Raw genomic sequence first — 14,360 nt, forward strand, 5'->3', positions numbered from 1 at the left:
ACGTCATTATAGTGTGGACTACTGCTGCCATCTTCAGGCCAGTTGTGGTAACCAAATATTATATAAATATATAGCAATAATTTACGACGGAGTATATTAATATTTGTAATTAAAAATACAAATATATTTTAAAATAAACAAAACTGAATTTCAATATTTAGATGTTAATATTTATGAATTTGCTAAGTGTTTGTCCTTGTTCTTAATGAGCTGAAAAATGTAATTTGTAATATATTTATTGAAAAGAGCTTACATACATATCATTGTGAAAATTATCTACTGTTGTAAAATCAGATGTATTTATTGCATTCATTATTAATAAAGTTAGAGGCTGGCTACATGTATTTATTGTGAATAATAAAAACGCTAGGGGAGAAATAAGAAACCTGGAGGGGAGGAAAGACCCCTTAACTTATCTTCCAGAATCAGTGGGACAGATTACGTCTGCTCACATACAGGAAATCTTGATAAAGTGTTTGTTTGTGTCCAGAATTCTGTCTTGTGTGCGTGTTAGAATGTAGCAGTCAGTTTTTGTATTCTTGTTTGGTTCTATTTGTCTTTTAAAAAATATTTTTAACTGGATTAACGTTAAGCTAGGCTTACCTGCATTGTAGTCTCTCACTTATATTTGTAGCCGACGATACCAGATATATAACATGGTCCATTGTGTTGCAAAATTACCTACACGCAAATAAAATTAATAAGAGCTTTTAAAAGAGGTGTTTTATTCATAAGTTATTGTCATTAACAACTGACTTGAAATTAATTACAAGAGTAATTTTATTAAATTAATTACTCGATTTCCAGAAACGCTAGAGGGAAAAATATCTCTAACAGCTTATCTCCTAGAATTAGTGGGGGATAAGCTTGTATATATTTTTTTGCTATGCAACTTATTCGTAGAGCAAATAATGAGCACAGTCCACCATCCTAAACACTTCCACGGACTTCGTGGAGCACTTTGCTTCCCTTTAATAATATATATCTTGAGACACGCTCTTATATAAAGCACATTTAGCATTAGTAGAGGCATATAATGTAAGAAAGAAAGAAAGAAAGAATGCTTATACAGCATCAGCCAAAAAAACAGCTTCTCATTTTCACCCATTCATTAACTCCAAAAGTTTGTCCCCTTCTTCCTTGAACTTATTTAATCTATCCACTTCCATAACGACAGATGGAAGTTTGTTCCAGCAATCAACCACTCGCTGGCTAAAGGAAAATTTCCGCACATCTATTCTACAACTGTCTTTCTTCAATTTCAGTTTATGGCTCTTCAAGTTTGTAATCTGAGCAAGAGGAAGAATCCTATCAGCATTGAGATTACGTTCATTTGCTAGTGACCACTGATCACTTCTGCAGTGTTCAGTTTACGGAAGTTTCTGGGCTACTCTGCAGCACCTGCCAGGCAGATATATAAAACTTGCCATACAAGGCCAAACAGCCGGAGTTATACATGCGCAAGTTAACTTTTTGCATATTAATAAACTCGTGCTGTTTTCATATTTTTGGTTAAACAGCAGGTTTTAAAATGTCAGTGCGTTAATTCATCAGATGGCTGTTGTTATGCTAGTGGTGATTACAAAATTAAATCTTATAGACAGTCTATAAAACCCCTATTAAATAAAGCATACAAATTTTATTTTTGCTGCAAATTAAGAGCACGAAGTAAGGATTCCTCATATATGCAGTACTACTTGCGCTTTTGGTCATTAGAAAAGGATAATACAGATGACCAAATGAAAACAATCCATGTTGACTCTGAATCAGAATAGTTAATGGCCAGACTCAGAGCCTAGTTAAAAATAAATGTAAGGTATCGTTGCCCCTAATGGTGTGCAGGGAACCAACACGTCATTTCAACAACAGCTACTACTGCTGCTGAAGAAGATTTAGTTACAGTGACAAAGTACTATTTCCTCCAGAAATCTGGTCATTAGAACTGGGAAAACACAAATGATAATAGAAAAAGTCGATGCGAGTTCTGAATCAGAATGCGAATGCCCAGACCCAAACATGCCTCATCTTGTAAAGCAAAGTGGATTAATCGCCCTTTTCCGTGATTTAAATGTGAAGAATGGGCAGAGCTTTTAGGACTAAGCCAAAAGAATGGAATTTACTGCAAAATTATATAACTATATCTGTATGTCTTAAATGAAAAACCGATTTCTTCATATTTTTCTATGGAAGAAGATTCACTTTGCTACTGTATGGATGTTGATAGACTGATTGATGCCCTCGAAGAGAACATAAACCACAATAATGGAGGCTCTTCAATGACTCTCCAAAATTAAGTCTAAAAGATATGCTTCTCTACAATGCAAACATACATACATCTAAACCAAGTGTCCATACGGTCCATATGAAAGAATTCCAGGAGAATATTGAACTCATTTTAAGAAAAAATACAGTACGATAAATGCAAGCGGCATATCTCCGTAGATGTCACAGTTATTTGGATGGTTTTGGTTTACAATCTGGGTACACAAAATGTTGCTATTTGTTCGAGTGCGACAGTAGAGTCAAAAACATTCATTATGACAATAAATATTTGTCTCCCATTGCAAGAATCACGTACCTGGAAAGAAAAATGTCATTTATAACTATTAATTTAAAAACAATTCCACTGCTTCTCATAAATTCACATTCACTTCTCATTCACAGAGACCGGACGAAAAAAAAGGTACCTCTGTAATTTTTCCATTAATGTGTAACAACACCTTTAGTACGAATCACTTCATAATTCTCTTTGGTAGGCTGGACCCCTTAAATAGTTTATATCAATATTAGGCCATTCAAAACAATTGAGTCTTAATTTAGTCTAACTTTCCGTTAAAAATAGTTTCATGCATTATCTACAGAATTTAAACCTGGCGACTGGCTGGTCAATTCTATCGTGTCGGTTGAAAATAGTAGAGGGCTTGTGAACCAGATAGCTGTCGTCTTGGAATACAGGGGTATGGAAATCATGAGTGTCTCTCAAACGTTTAGTAAGAGGCACATCCTGATCATCCAGAATATTTGTATAGCCAGCCTGATTCATCCAAGGTGGTATTCCAAGTAGGGACCTCACTTCATAATAGTTAAAACATCTCTAATGCGTCAGTGATCCACCACAAGCCTACAGGACACTTTGCAGTCTGGATGAAATGCCTCATTGCTTCTCCTGTGAACTGGGTGCCTGGCATCATTACAATATCGGCAAAATATTTGGATTAGTCATTCCACAACATGGCTTCCAATTATCAACACAAGTTTTATATCTTTTAGACCATATCAGCCGACATTTTTTTGCGCAGCTCTTAAACATTGGACTGTTTCGGGAGACCCGACTCCAGATCGATGTTATGCAATTTTCTTTGCAGTGTTCTCTCAGAAATTGCCTGACGAGGTCCTTAATTAACTGCCTGTAGCAGTTCTTGTCTCGTCTGAAATCGTTTTTCGTTTAATAGAGGTGATATTCGTTGCCGAACACAATCACTTAGCATATACTTTCGTCCACAGTTCTGCCGATGATTTCTGGTTGATTTCGATTTGCATCATTATTTAAAAAAAACTCTATTTGCTGTTCTTTCTGAAACATCAACAAATCAGGAACTTGTTTAACAAGATATAGACCTACTAAATGCTATCACTCCTTTTGATGTGAAAACATCTATAGGGGCACCTAACTGGAATGTAACGGAAATGGCATCACATCCTAAATGACGCTACTTCAGTCACTAATGTTGATTCGGTAGAATAAGTAGCGGGTGTAAGTTTGAAACGTCACAATCATACTAGGGATGTATGATTGTGACGTCATTCTATTCTACAAATGGATTTCACTAACTTCTTCCAAGCCAAGTATGTTTTCACATAAAACTTCTTTTGTGCGTACACACATGATTTAATTTTTTTGTCGCTCACTAACATCTTTCCAGCACCCCAGTTTGCGTGGCGGGAACCCTTTCTTCTTCAGCCACAGCTGTTATACCTGTAAATAGAGAAAACAGGTTAACCTTACGATTTCAGTGATGTAAGCAAACAAGAGTAGAAGATAAACGTGTTCAATTTGTTATACGTTCTAAATACCACAAGCGGCTAATTTTTGTCCGGAGTCTGTAAGTCTAATGAAGAATTTCTTAAAAGCTACGGAGCTTCCAATTTTTAAAACTGAACTTTCCACGTAGCATAAGTTAACTTCAAAATCAAAGGTGTAATCATTGATCTGCAGAGACCAGAGTTACTAAGAGACCTGAGAAATGAGTTGAGAGCTAATAAGAGAACTGAAAATACTCATTTTGAAAGTGAGTTATATCCACTGGAATCGGCAGCTTGGAAATCCTTCAAGAGTTTGCGAACATTTATTGGGCAATAAAGCGTTTATTGCAATTATGAAATTTTGGTTGGTATTATATATAAAAACTTGCTTTTATAACATCTATAAAATCTTGATTCGGAGTTTATTACAGACCTCCCTAAATTTATGTTACAATATGTATCTAAGATTGCACTTCCTCCATTCCAATCTAAAATTTTTCCTGGAAAACCTTAGACCCGTTATTGATGAACATAAGTGAACGTTTTCATCAAGTTTTTGTTACCATGGAGAAACGTTGCCAATAAGGGTGAAAGCCTAACATTCTGGGAGATTATTGCTGAATATGGATTAAAGAGGCGATTATAAAAGAAAAATCATATTTTTATGCAGTTCATTGCAATACCTATTAAAATTTCAATAAAAATAAGCTGCATTGTTCTCTAAATCTGTGGGTGCTAAGCAATATCCGACTTAAAATTTGCGTTCAGATTATTTTATATCCAATCTTCTTCTTTGTCTTTGCCTTTTCCCACGTTATATGGGGTCGACATTCAATGTTCCCAATTCACACTTTACATCCTCTTCCCCTCTAGTTGGATTAACTTCTTAAGCGGAAGACATCTATTGGTTTTGGCATAGTTTTTACGACCGGATGCCCTTCCTGACGTCAACCCTCACCATTTATCCGGGCTTGGGATTTAAGCTGCCGATCTACTAAACCTGCCGCAGCCATATAAATGGAACAGCTCTTATTCAATGATGCTTCCTCGTGATGTCACAATTTAATAATTTTACGCAATTTATACCGAATTTCTAGTCACCAATGAACAAGCAGGTGGCACTGCTGTAGTTCTTTTATCTCCTGGAAACATCCAAATGGCTGACTCGGTAGAATTACTGTAACCTTGAAAATACCAATAATGTATAACTCAGCAACACGTGAGTATTTTTAAATACAATTTGGTATCCTGAAAACTTCTACATCAAAGCTATCAAGGTAGCACAACTATTCTACTAAGAATTTCCAGTGACTGATTATAGTTCCTTAAAAATTTAATGACCTTGAAATTTCCTACGTTTTCCTATGTCCGAACATAATAATGATAGCCATTTTAAAAAAGTTCACAGTCCGAAAAATACAACCACCTTTAGGTCCCAAATCTTAACCTACTCACCCACACTTATTTTATCTAAAATATAACTTCTTTCTGAGCAACACTCCCGAAAACCTTCTTTATTAATTAATTTTAATAGAGCACTAATTGCTAGCATACAGCTGGTGCCACCAGCGCCACTTCACATGGGGAAGGAGTCCATGGATATAAAATCAATTATTTTATATCCAATAATAATGATTAAACCGCGAAATAGCTATACTGGTCCATATAAAAAGCATTGTGCAATATGTTTATACAGCCCAATCTCAGTTATATTGCCCGATATATATTTTATATATTTGGGCAATATTATTTATATAATGTTCAATTTATACCGCCCAATCACACTGACTTTTTTAATGGTCAATCATGAAGAGTGACAGAAATGTGCGCGTCTTCTATTTCTGTCATTCTGCACTAATAGCTTAAATTTGAATTTTATGTTTAGGTTACGTCAAGTGAATAACATAAAACTGTAGAATATTACATGCATACCAATTATTATTGACCCAGCAGACAGAAAATTTGAAAACGAATGCTAACGCATGAAATATAACAGAATTATAAAATCTGAAGCAAAACAGAAATGCATACCTCACTGTGCTCAGACAAAAAAAAAAAAAAAACCCGGTGAGAACCACGTGTTGACAGTGCAACATTTATACGAAACGAACATAGCAGCTTAGGGACAGTAACAGCCTCAAATGGTACATGGAAAAGGCAGCAAAAAATCTCACAACAATGCAACTTTTAAAACAAACAGGCCTTTCAGGATTTTTGGACATTAACTGTCCTAATCGAACCACAAGAATCAGCTCCGGTACGCTTGCTCCTCCATATTGAGCGATACACTGCTGAACTGGTGTTGTGTAGACATTCTTCTCTAAACTCGAACACTATACCTGAACACCACGTACTTCAACTGATTACTTCATAAGAGACGTTATTTCGGAGTTCCAACGGTGGGTAGCGCACTACTCTTTCGTTGGCATTATGTGGAGGATTTTGTAAGGACATCTTCGAATTCATGTAAGCGGTCCTCAGAGAGTTTCTAATCCATATTCTTCAAATTTCTTGAAAAGACCTTGGCTTAACTGTTGTAATCCCATCACTATTCCAACCTGCTACAGCGCTGAACATTGTTAACTTGAAATAACTTTTTGAAAGATCCTTACTGCCACTCATACTGTCTAATAATGATAACTGTGGTGTTCCCATGCACTTTTATACCTGTTCCATTTTCAAATACTTCTGCCTTGCATCATCCACTACCTGCAGAGGAAAGTTAGAAAAACTTTTGAGGGACTATGCCCTTTATAAATTTATCGCAATCATTTAGAAATGGTTTTATAACTCGGGACTACGATCTTGGTTGTTCTCGTTAACGATGTGTTTAGCGTTGCCAAATTCAGGACTGCACAAATTTACGGACAGTATCTGTTTCAAAATATGATAACTTTTAAGCTTTCTTTCGTTACAAATTCGGTTTAAAATGAAGGAAATTTACACAGTTCATTAATATTGGCCATCTGATATCTTCACATGGAGAAGGAGTCCATAAATCAATCATGTGCCATTAACTCTTTTCAGGAGATTATATTTCGCTTTTCCTAGTTATTAAGGGGTTTTATCGAATTTCATAATTTGTGGCATCGAAGAAATAAACCAACCTTAACACGCTCTCATGAACGCTTAAGTACACTTATAATCCACAAGTTATTGGGAATAATTCAACCTGCGCAAGTACACCGCCTCCAGAGGGCTAATTTTCTTTTCGGTTGACTAAGCGAGGTTTCTATTCCATTGATCGATGTTTGTGATAATCAAGTGACCTTTCCTCGCTACTGCTGATGCAGCACTTTCAAACGACTCCTGACAAGGACTGCTTCGAGGGCAAAGTCAGCCTTTCTTAACAAAATACTGATGTGATCACAAATGTACTGATGTGGGATTTATTTAAAGATTTAATTACCATCAGGGGTAAAGGAAAGGGTTTTTGCTTCCGTAAAGGCGAGTACAGTGGTCTCCGACAGTTTTTAAATTCTGTACAGTGGGATCAACTGACGATGTTACCAACAGTAAATTCTAAGTGGGAAGCATTCAAGGAATTAATCGTGAATGCTACTAAAAGTTTCATACCTATTAAGAAATATTGTTCAAGGTTTAGGCCTAAATAGTTATCAAATGAACTAATGGGACTCGTTACAGAGAAGAAAAACGCATGGGATGCATATAAATTATCAAGCGACTCAGAAGCCTATGGCAGATACAAGCTAGTCTGTAATCAGGTCACAAAGGAGGTTAGGCAGGCGAAGGCAGATTACGAAAAATTCTTGGCAAAAGATGCTAAGAAAAACAGCAAGGATTTCTTTACTTATATAAACTCTAAAAGGAAGGGGATGAATCTGATTGGTCCACTTGACATCGATGGTTCGACTGTTGATAATCCTGCTCAGATATCAAACAAACTGAATGAGTATTTTGCATCTACATTCATTCATGAGGAATTATTAAGGTTTGAAAATGGCAGAAGGTTATCAAATTGTAGCAGGATACTTAATGATTTTGTAATAACTGAGAGCAAAGTGGAGGAGAAATTGTTGAAGTTAAACATAAGAAAAGCACCTGGGGTGGATGGGATCTATCCAGTTATATTAAAGGAGACGGAAAAGTAACTAAGCAAACCCTTAGCCATAGTTATGAGAGCATCATTGATTCCCACGGACTGGAGATGTGCAAATGTATCCCCAATTCACAAAGGGGGATCGAAAGGTGACACGAGTAATTACAGACCAGTTAGTTTAACTTCTGTTCCGGGTAAAATAATGGAGTCACTAGTTAAAGATGCATTGCAGGATCATCTAGACAAGACTGCAGCAATAATTCAGACACAGCATGGGTTTGTTAAGGGAAAGTCTTGTCTGACAAATTTGATAGGATATTATGATGTGGTTACAAAGGAACTGGATGCGAAAAATAATTTTTATATCATATATTTGGATTTCATGAAAGCTCTTGACACTGTTGCGCATGAAAGACTATTGTACAAATTGGAGCAGAATGGTATTAAGGGTAAGTTGCTACAATGGATAAAAGGATGGTTAAGTGGGAGAAGACAGAGGGTGGTAATCAATGGGTGCTGCTCTTCGTGGACTAATGTTATTAGTGGAGTCCCACAGGGTTCGGTATTGGGTCCACTGTTGTTTTGTATATTTATCAATGATATTGATGAAGGTATATCAGGATTAATGTCGAAGTTTGCAGATGATTGGCAGGGTTGTTAATGACAGTAATGGCAGTGTGCTACTGCAACAGGATCTAGATAATTTGGGCAGATGGGCTAAGAAGTGGCAACTGAAGTTTAACCTTGACAAATGCAAAGTACTGCATATGGGTAAAAGTAACCCCAGAGAAACGTACCAACTGTGTGGTACTACACTTAAGGTGGTAGAAAATGAAAAAGACCTGGAAGTAATCGTGCAGTCAGATCTGAAGTTTTCTGAGCAATGCAGACAGGCTGCCAGGGCAGGTCATGGGGTTTTGTCAATGATATATAGGAATTTTGCTAGCAGGGAGAAGGAGGTGATTTTCCCTCTGAATAAGGCAATGGTCAGGCCACGCCTTAAGTACTGCGTACAGGTCTGGAGGCCTCATTTTAGGAAGGATGTAGATTTACTTGAGCGTGTACAGAGAAGGGCAACAAGATTGGTGAGGGGAATGAGGGGATCCTCTTACCAAGAGAGGCTTAAGTTCTGCAAATTGCAGTGGCTGGAGACTAGGCACCTGCGCGGTGATCTGATTGAAGTATACAAGGCCTTGAATGGGTTGAGCACGCTGAATTCTGATGGGATCCTTCCACTTGTTCAGATTACGAACCTAAGGGGGCATAAATTCAAATTAAGAAGAGACAGATGTAAAATAGATGTGCGGAAATTTGCCTTTAGCCAGCGGGTGGTTAATTGCTGGAACAAACTTCCGTCTGTCGTTGTGGAAGTTGATAGGTTGAATAAATTTAAGGAGGAACTGGACAGGCATTTGGAGGGAATGGTGAGATTTTTTTTTTTTTTGGCTGAAGCTGCATAAGCTCATACACTTGCTTTCTTGCATCACATGCCACTACTACTATTGAAACACGTACATAAATGTCTTCAAATACTTTTATGGGAGCATTTCATTTTACTAATTCGATTACAATTTATGCCATTGCTTAAATCGAACTATTTCATAAATTTGGAATTAACTCATCATTACCAAGAGAACGTGCATCTGCGTTAAATGCCATTAGTGTGTATTTATTCGCGATTTACGGGTTGAATCAAGTAATTGTCTACAAATTTACTTCTCATAAAATACACAAGATACAGAAATGAAACAAGGCATTTCTCGACAAAATCTCCTAAAATGGATACACATTTTTCACACTTTTTCTTCTAGGCTGTGAAGGTTTGTTTGGCCCACTAGCGAATTGTCATTTGAATGTGCTTTCGTTTCACCCGAGCTTTCGCCCATAATGCGACTAGTTCTTATTTGTAAATTGTGGCAACCAAATATTCAGTACGTTAATAAATACAAATCACAAAGACCTTCAGGTCAACTCAAACAATAACAAAATATTATAATACAAAAGATTCATAAAACCCCATTTGGCCTCTCACCGGATTGTTTCAAAATCAGCCAATAAGTTGAAGAATCCTTTAGACTTAAGCAGCTCCACCGAAGTGGACTGCGAGACCTCGGCTTACTGGCCGAAGTAGCTCGTCGGATAGGAAACGTTCTGCAACGAAGAGCATCCTTCTCCTGGATTTTTGTAATTCAAGCTGAGTCACCGCTGAAAAAAAAAGTTCCGTGTTGCTACTTTCTGGGATATTGATGGAATAATCCTTAAACATTGTGGTCCTAAGGGCACTACAGTCACAGGAAACTCGTATTAAGAGATTTCTGAAGAAAACGTTTCTGTCAGCGTTTCAGAAGAGACGTCCACATGGGCTAAATCACATTTCGTATAATCGAGATCGAGTGTGCGGTATATATGGGTTTCCAAAGTACGCATAGGAGAACTATTACACTGTTCGACAAAATTAACAGAACGCGTACAAAAAGGAGGAAAACTTGTACAGCTTTCGATGAAGCAGGACAAAATATGGTCCTGTGGTGTATTGCAGAATAACGATGAAATGAGGAGACAGCAAGAAACTTCAGGCAGGTATATGGGACATTTGTAGGGATTGTATAACAATTACCAAAAAAGTCACATTACAGAAGTTGATAACAAGATGCTCGAAAATATGGTCACCTGACATCAGTATATCCCCTCTCGACGCCCCTCCAATGGCTAAACAGGCCTGACAGCGATGAACCATGCCCGATATAAAGGTGCCTATAAGATTCTGTGGGAACAAATCTCATTCTTTCACCAAGTAACCGAGGAGTTGGCTGTCGGCGTGCATTGTGATGCCCAAGGGCGTCCCACGCATGTTCGATCGAATTTATGTCTGCTGACCGTGATGACCACGGCAGTCGTTGGATATCTTCAGTTTCGAAATATTCCATCACCACTTGAACTCTATGTGCTCTATTCTCTGTTATGCATGAAAAGAAAATCTGAGCCAACCGCACCTCCAAAACGTCGCACATAAGGTTCGAGGATCTGTTCTCAATACCTCTGCGCAGTTACGGTACCCCTATCAAAAAACATGAAGAGGGATGCGGCCGTTGATCATTATTCCACCACACACAAGAACCTGCTTTCCACTGTAAGTCCTTCTCTCTGATCTTGGAGGGATGGTAACGCATTACTCGTTGTCTCCAGATGAAATAACGTCTACAATCTGTAGGCTTAAACGGGACTTATCAGAGAACAGAACGGTGCCCCAGTCGTCAAGACTACAAGTCACGTGTTCATGACACCAGTTTCAATGAGCTCTGCGGTGGTTTGGGGTTAGCATTAGTTGAGGCATATTATGCAAGAAAGCAAGCTTATGCATCATCAGCCAAAAAAAAAAAAAAAAAAAAACGATCCATTCACTCCAAATACCTGTCCAGCTCAGCTTTAAACTTTTTTTAAGCTATCATCTTCCACAGCAAGAGATGGAAGTCTGTTCCAGCAATCAACTACCCACTGGCAAATTTCCGCACATCTATTCTACAGCTGTCTTTCCTCAATTTGAATATATGCCCTATCAGGTTCTTAATATGAGCAAGAGGAAGAATCCCATTAGCATTGAGCTTGCTCAACCCGTTCAAGGCATTTATACACCACAATCAGAGCACCTAGTCTCCAGGTGCTGCAATTTGCAGAATTTGTCTTTCTTGGTAAGAGACCCCGCTTTGTTCCACTCACCAATCTTGTTGCCCTTCTTTGTACTCGTTCTAGAAAATGAGGCATCTAGACTAGTATACAGTACTCAAGATGTGGCCTGACCATTGCCTTGTACTACGAGATAATCACCTTTTTGTCCCTGCTATCAAAATTCCTATATATCATTGATAAGACTCCCTGACCTACTCTGGCAGCCCGTCTGCAATGCCTAGCGAACTTCATATCTGACTTCATAATTATCCGCAGGGCTTTTTCATTCTCCACTTCCCTGAGTGTATTACCACACAATTGGTACGTTTCTCTTGGGGTTACTGCTACTCATATGTAGTACTTTGCATTTGTCAATGTTAAACTTCAGTTGCCACTTCTCAACCCATTTGCCCAACTTATCCAGATCCAGTTGCATACTGTCGTTAATAACCCTCCCAACCTTTGTATCATCTGCAAACTTGGAAATTAAGCCTAATATACCTTCATCAATACACAAAACAACAATGGGCCCAGCACCGAACTCTGGGGGAACTCCACTAATAATATTATTATACGAAATGCAGTGTCCATTGATTACAACTCTCCACTCAACCATTCCTTCATCCATTGTAGCAACTTGCCCTTAATGCCATACAGCTCCAAATTTTACATTAGTCTTCCATGTGCAACAGCATCAAAAGCTTTCCTGAAATCTAAGTATATGATATAAACATTATTTTTTGCATCCAGTTACTTTGTGACCACATCATAGTTGTTGTTAGGTTTTTAGGAGCATTAGCAACTAAGGCCGTATTGCTCCGGGGATATGCGGTGGTCATTCCCTGACCTTTCCGCATCCTCCATATTTGGTGGTGACGGGCTCGAACCCCGGTCTAATCAAGAAGCATGTGCTACGCAGTGCTGCTCCTTCCCACCTGGCTACGGAGGCGCCCACATCATAGTTTCCAACCAAATTGGCCAGACAAGACCTCCCTTTAACAAACCCATGCTGTGTCTTAACTATTACTACAGTCTTGTCTAGGTGATCCTGCAATGCTTCTTTAACCAGTGACTCCATTATTTTCTCTGGAACAAAAGTTAATCTAACAGGTCTATAGTTACTTGTGTCACCTTTTGAACCCCTTTTTAAATTGAGGATACATTTTCACACCTCCAGTCCATGGGGACCTCCCCTGAATCCAAAGATGCTCTCATAATTATGGCTAAGAGTTTTCTTGCTTCCTTTGCTGCCTCTTTTAATATAACTGGATAGATCCCATCCACCCCAGGTGCCTTTTTTATGTTTAACTTCAACGATTTCTCCTCTACTTGCCTCTCAGTTATTACGAAATCACATAGCTCCCCGTTAGAGTTTGCTAACTTCTGGCATTCCCCGCCTTGAATAACTCCTCATGTGTGAATGTAGATGCAAAATACTCATTCAGATTGTCAGATATCTGAGCAGGATCATCAATAGTCAGACCATCTATGTTAAGTGGACCAATCTGTTTCATCCCTTCTTTCCTTCTAGAGTTTACATGAGTAAAGAACTCTTTGCTGTTTTTCTTTGCATCCTTTGCTAGGGTTAATGAGGTTTTTGGTATTTGCGTTTGTATGGTGGTCTCCAAGGTTCCCCTTATAACCGGGGGTTAATGGGATACAAACCACTGGCTTCCTCGCGTAGAGTCCACTTGAATTGAGTCTTCCTATTACAGTTCGGTTGAAAATGTTTTCATCTGTAGCCGCAGCAACTTCAAGAGACATTGATCATAGGATATTGTACGGTTCCGTCTTGCTGTTAAAGCCAGATAGCTATCTGTTCTGGTTGACGTGGCCCTTGGGGGACTTTGGCCAGCTCTTCTTGTAATGGTTGCTGTCTCCTGAAACTGTTTCCATAGTGTAACACTATGGAAGACAAAGCAGCGTGACACGTTAAGTCAACGTGCCAACTCCGCCTGCACTTGCTCAGGTTCAAGTCGTTCTATGATCTGCCCTCTCCAAGAATCATCTAAACGACGATGACTTGCCACCCTGAATACTGGAGATGTGCCTATCCCACTGAGCAAGCCAAAAAAAAAAAACGGGAATGAAGTGATGTGGTCACAACCTGTGTTTTATAGGCATGAATAATTTGCATAATGTGCAGCTCTGTAAGGTTGTAGATCGATTTCTATTAGATACTCGGAATTTGCATGCTAAGATGCGTATTATATCAAATATTTGCCTTCGGCTAGACAGTTCAGAATAAAATATTCATGAAAAACATTTTGTTCTGTTAATTTTGTCGAGCAGCGTATGAGGAAAATGCTCCGCCCAATGTTGCTAAGATGGAATTTCTTTTACAGAAAACAAAATTGAAGTTATCCGACATCCTCCACGCTTGCATAACCCTGTAACATTAGTGACTCTTGGTTGTTTCTAACGATGAAGGATGCCCAAGAATGTTTCCTAGCCGAAAGACAGCTGCTTCGTCCATTCTCTATTTGGCCAATGACATCTCTGAACGAACCATCGCAGCAGCATTCAGAGATCGGAAGAAATACGTGTAAAAAAATCACTAGTCTTCCAAATATTCACTTATGATTTTATTTACAAAACACATTCGAAGGGA

The sequence above is a fragment of the Mastigoproctus giganteus genome, chromosome 2 (assembly GCF_048544385.1).
Source record: "Mastigoproctus giganteus isolate SK-2022 chromosome 2, ASM4854438v1, whole genome shotgun sequence".
NCBI classification, from domain to species: Eukaryota; Metazoa; Arthropoda; class Arachnida; order Uropygi; family Thelyphonidae; genus Mastigoproctus; species Mastigoproctus giganteus.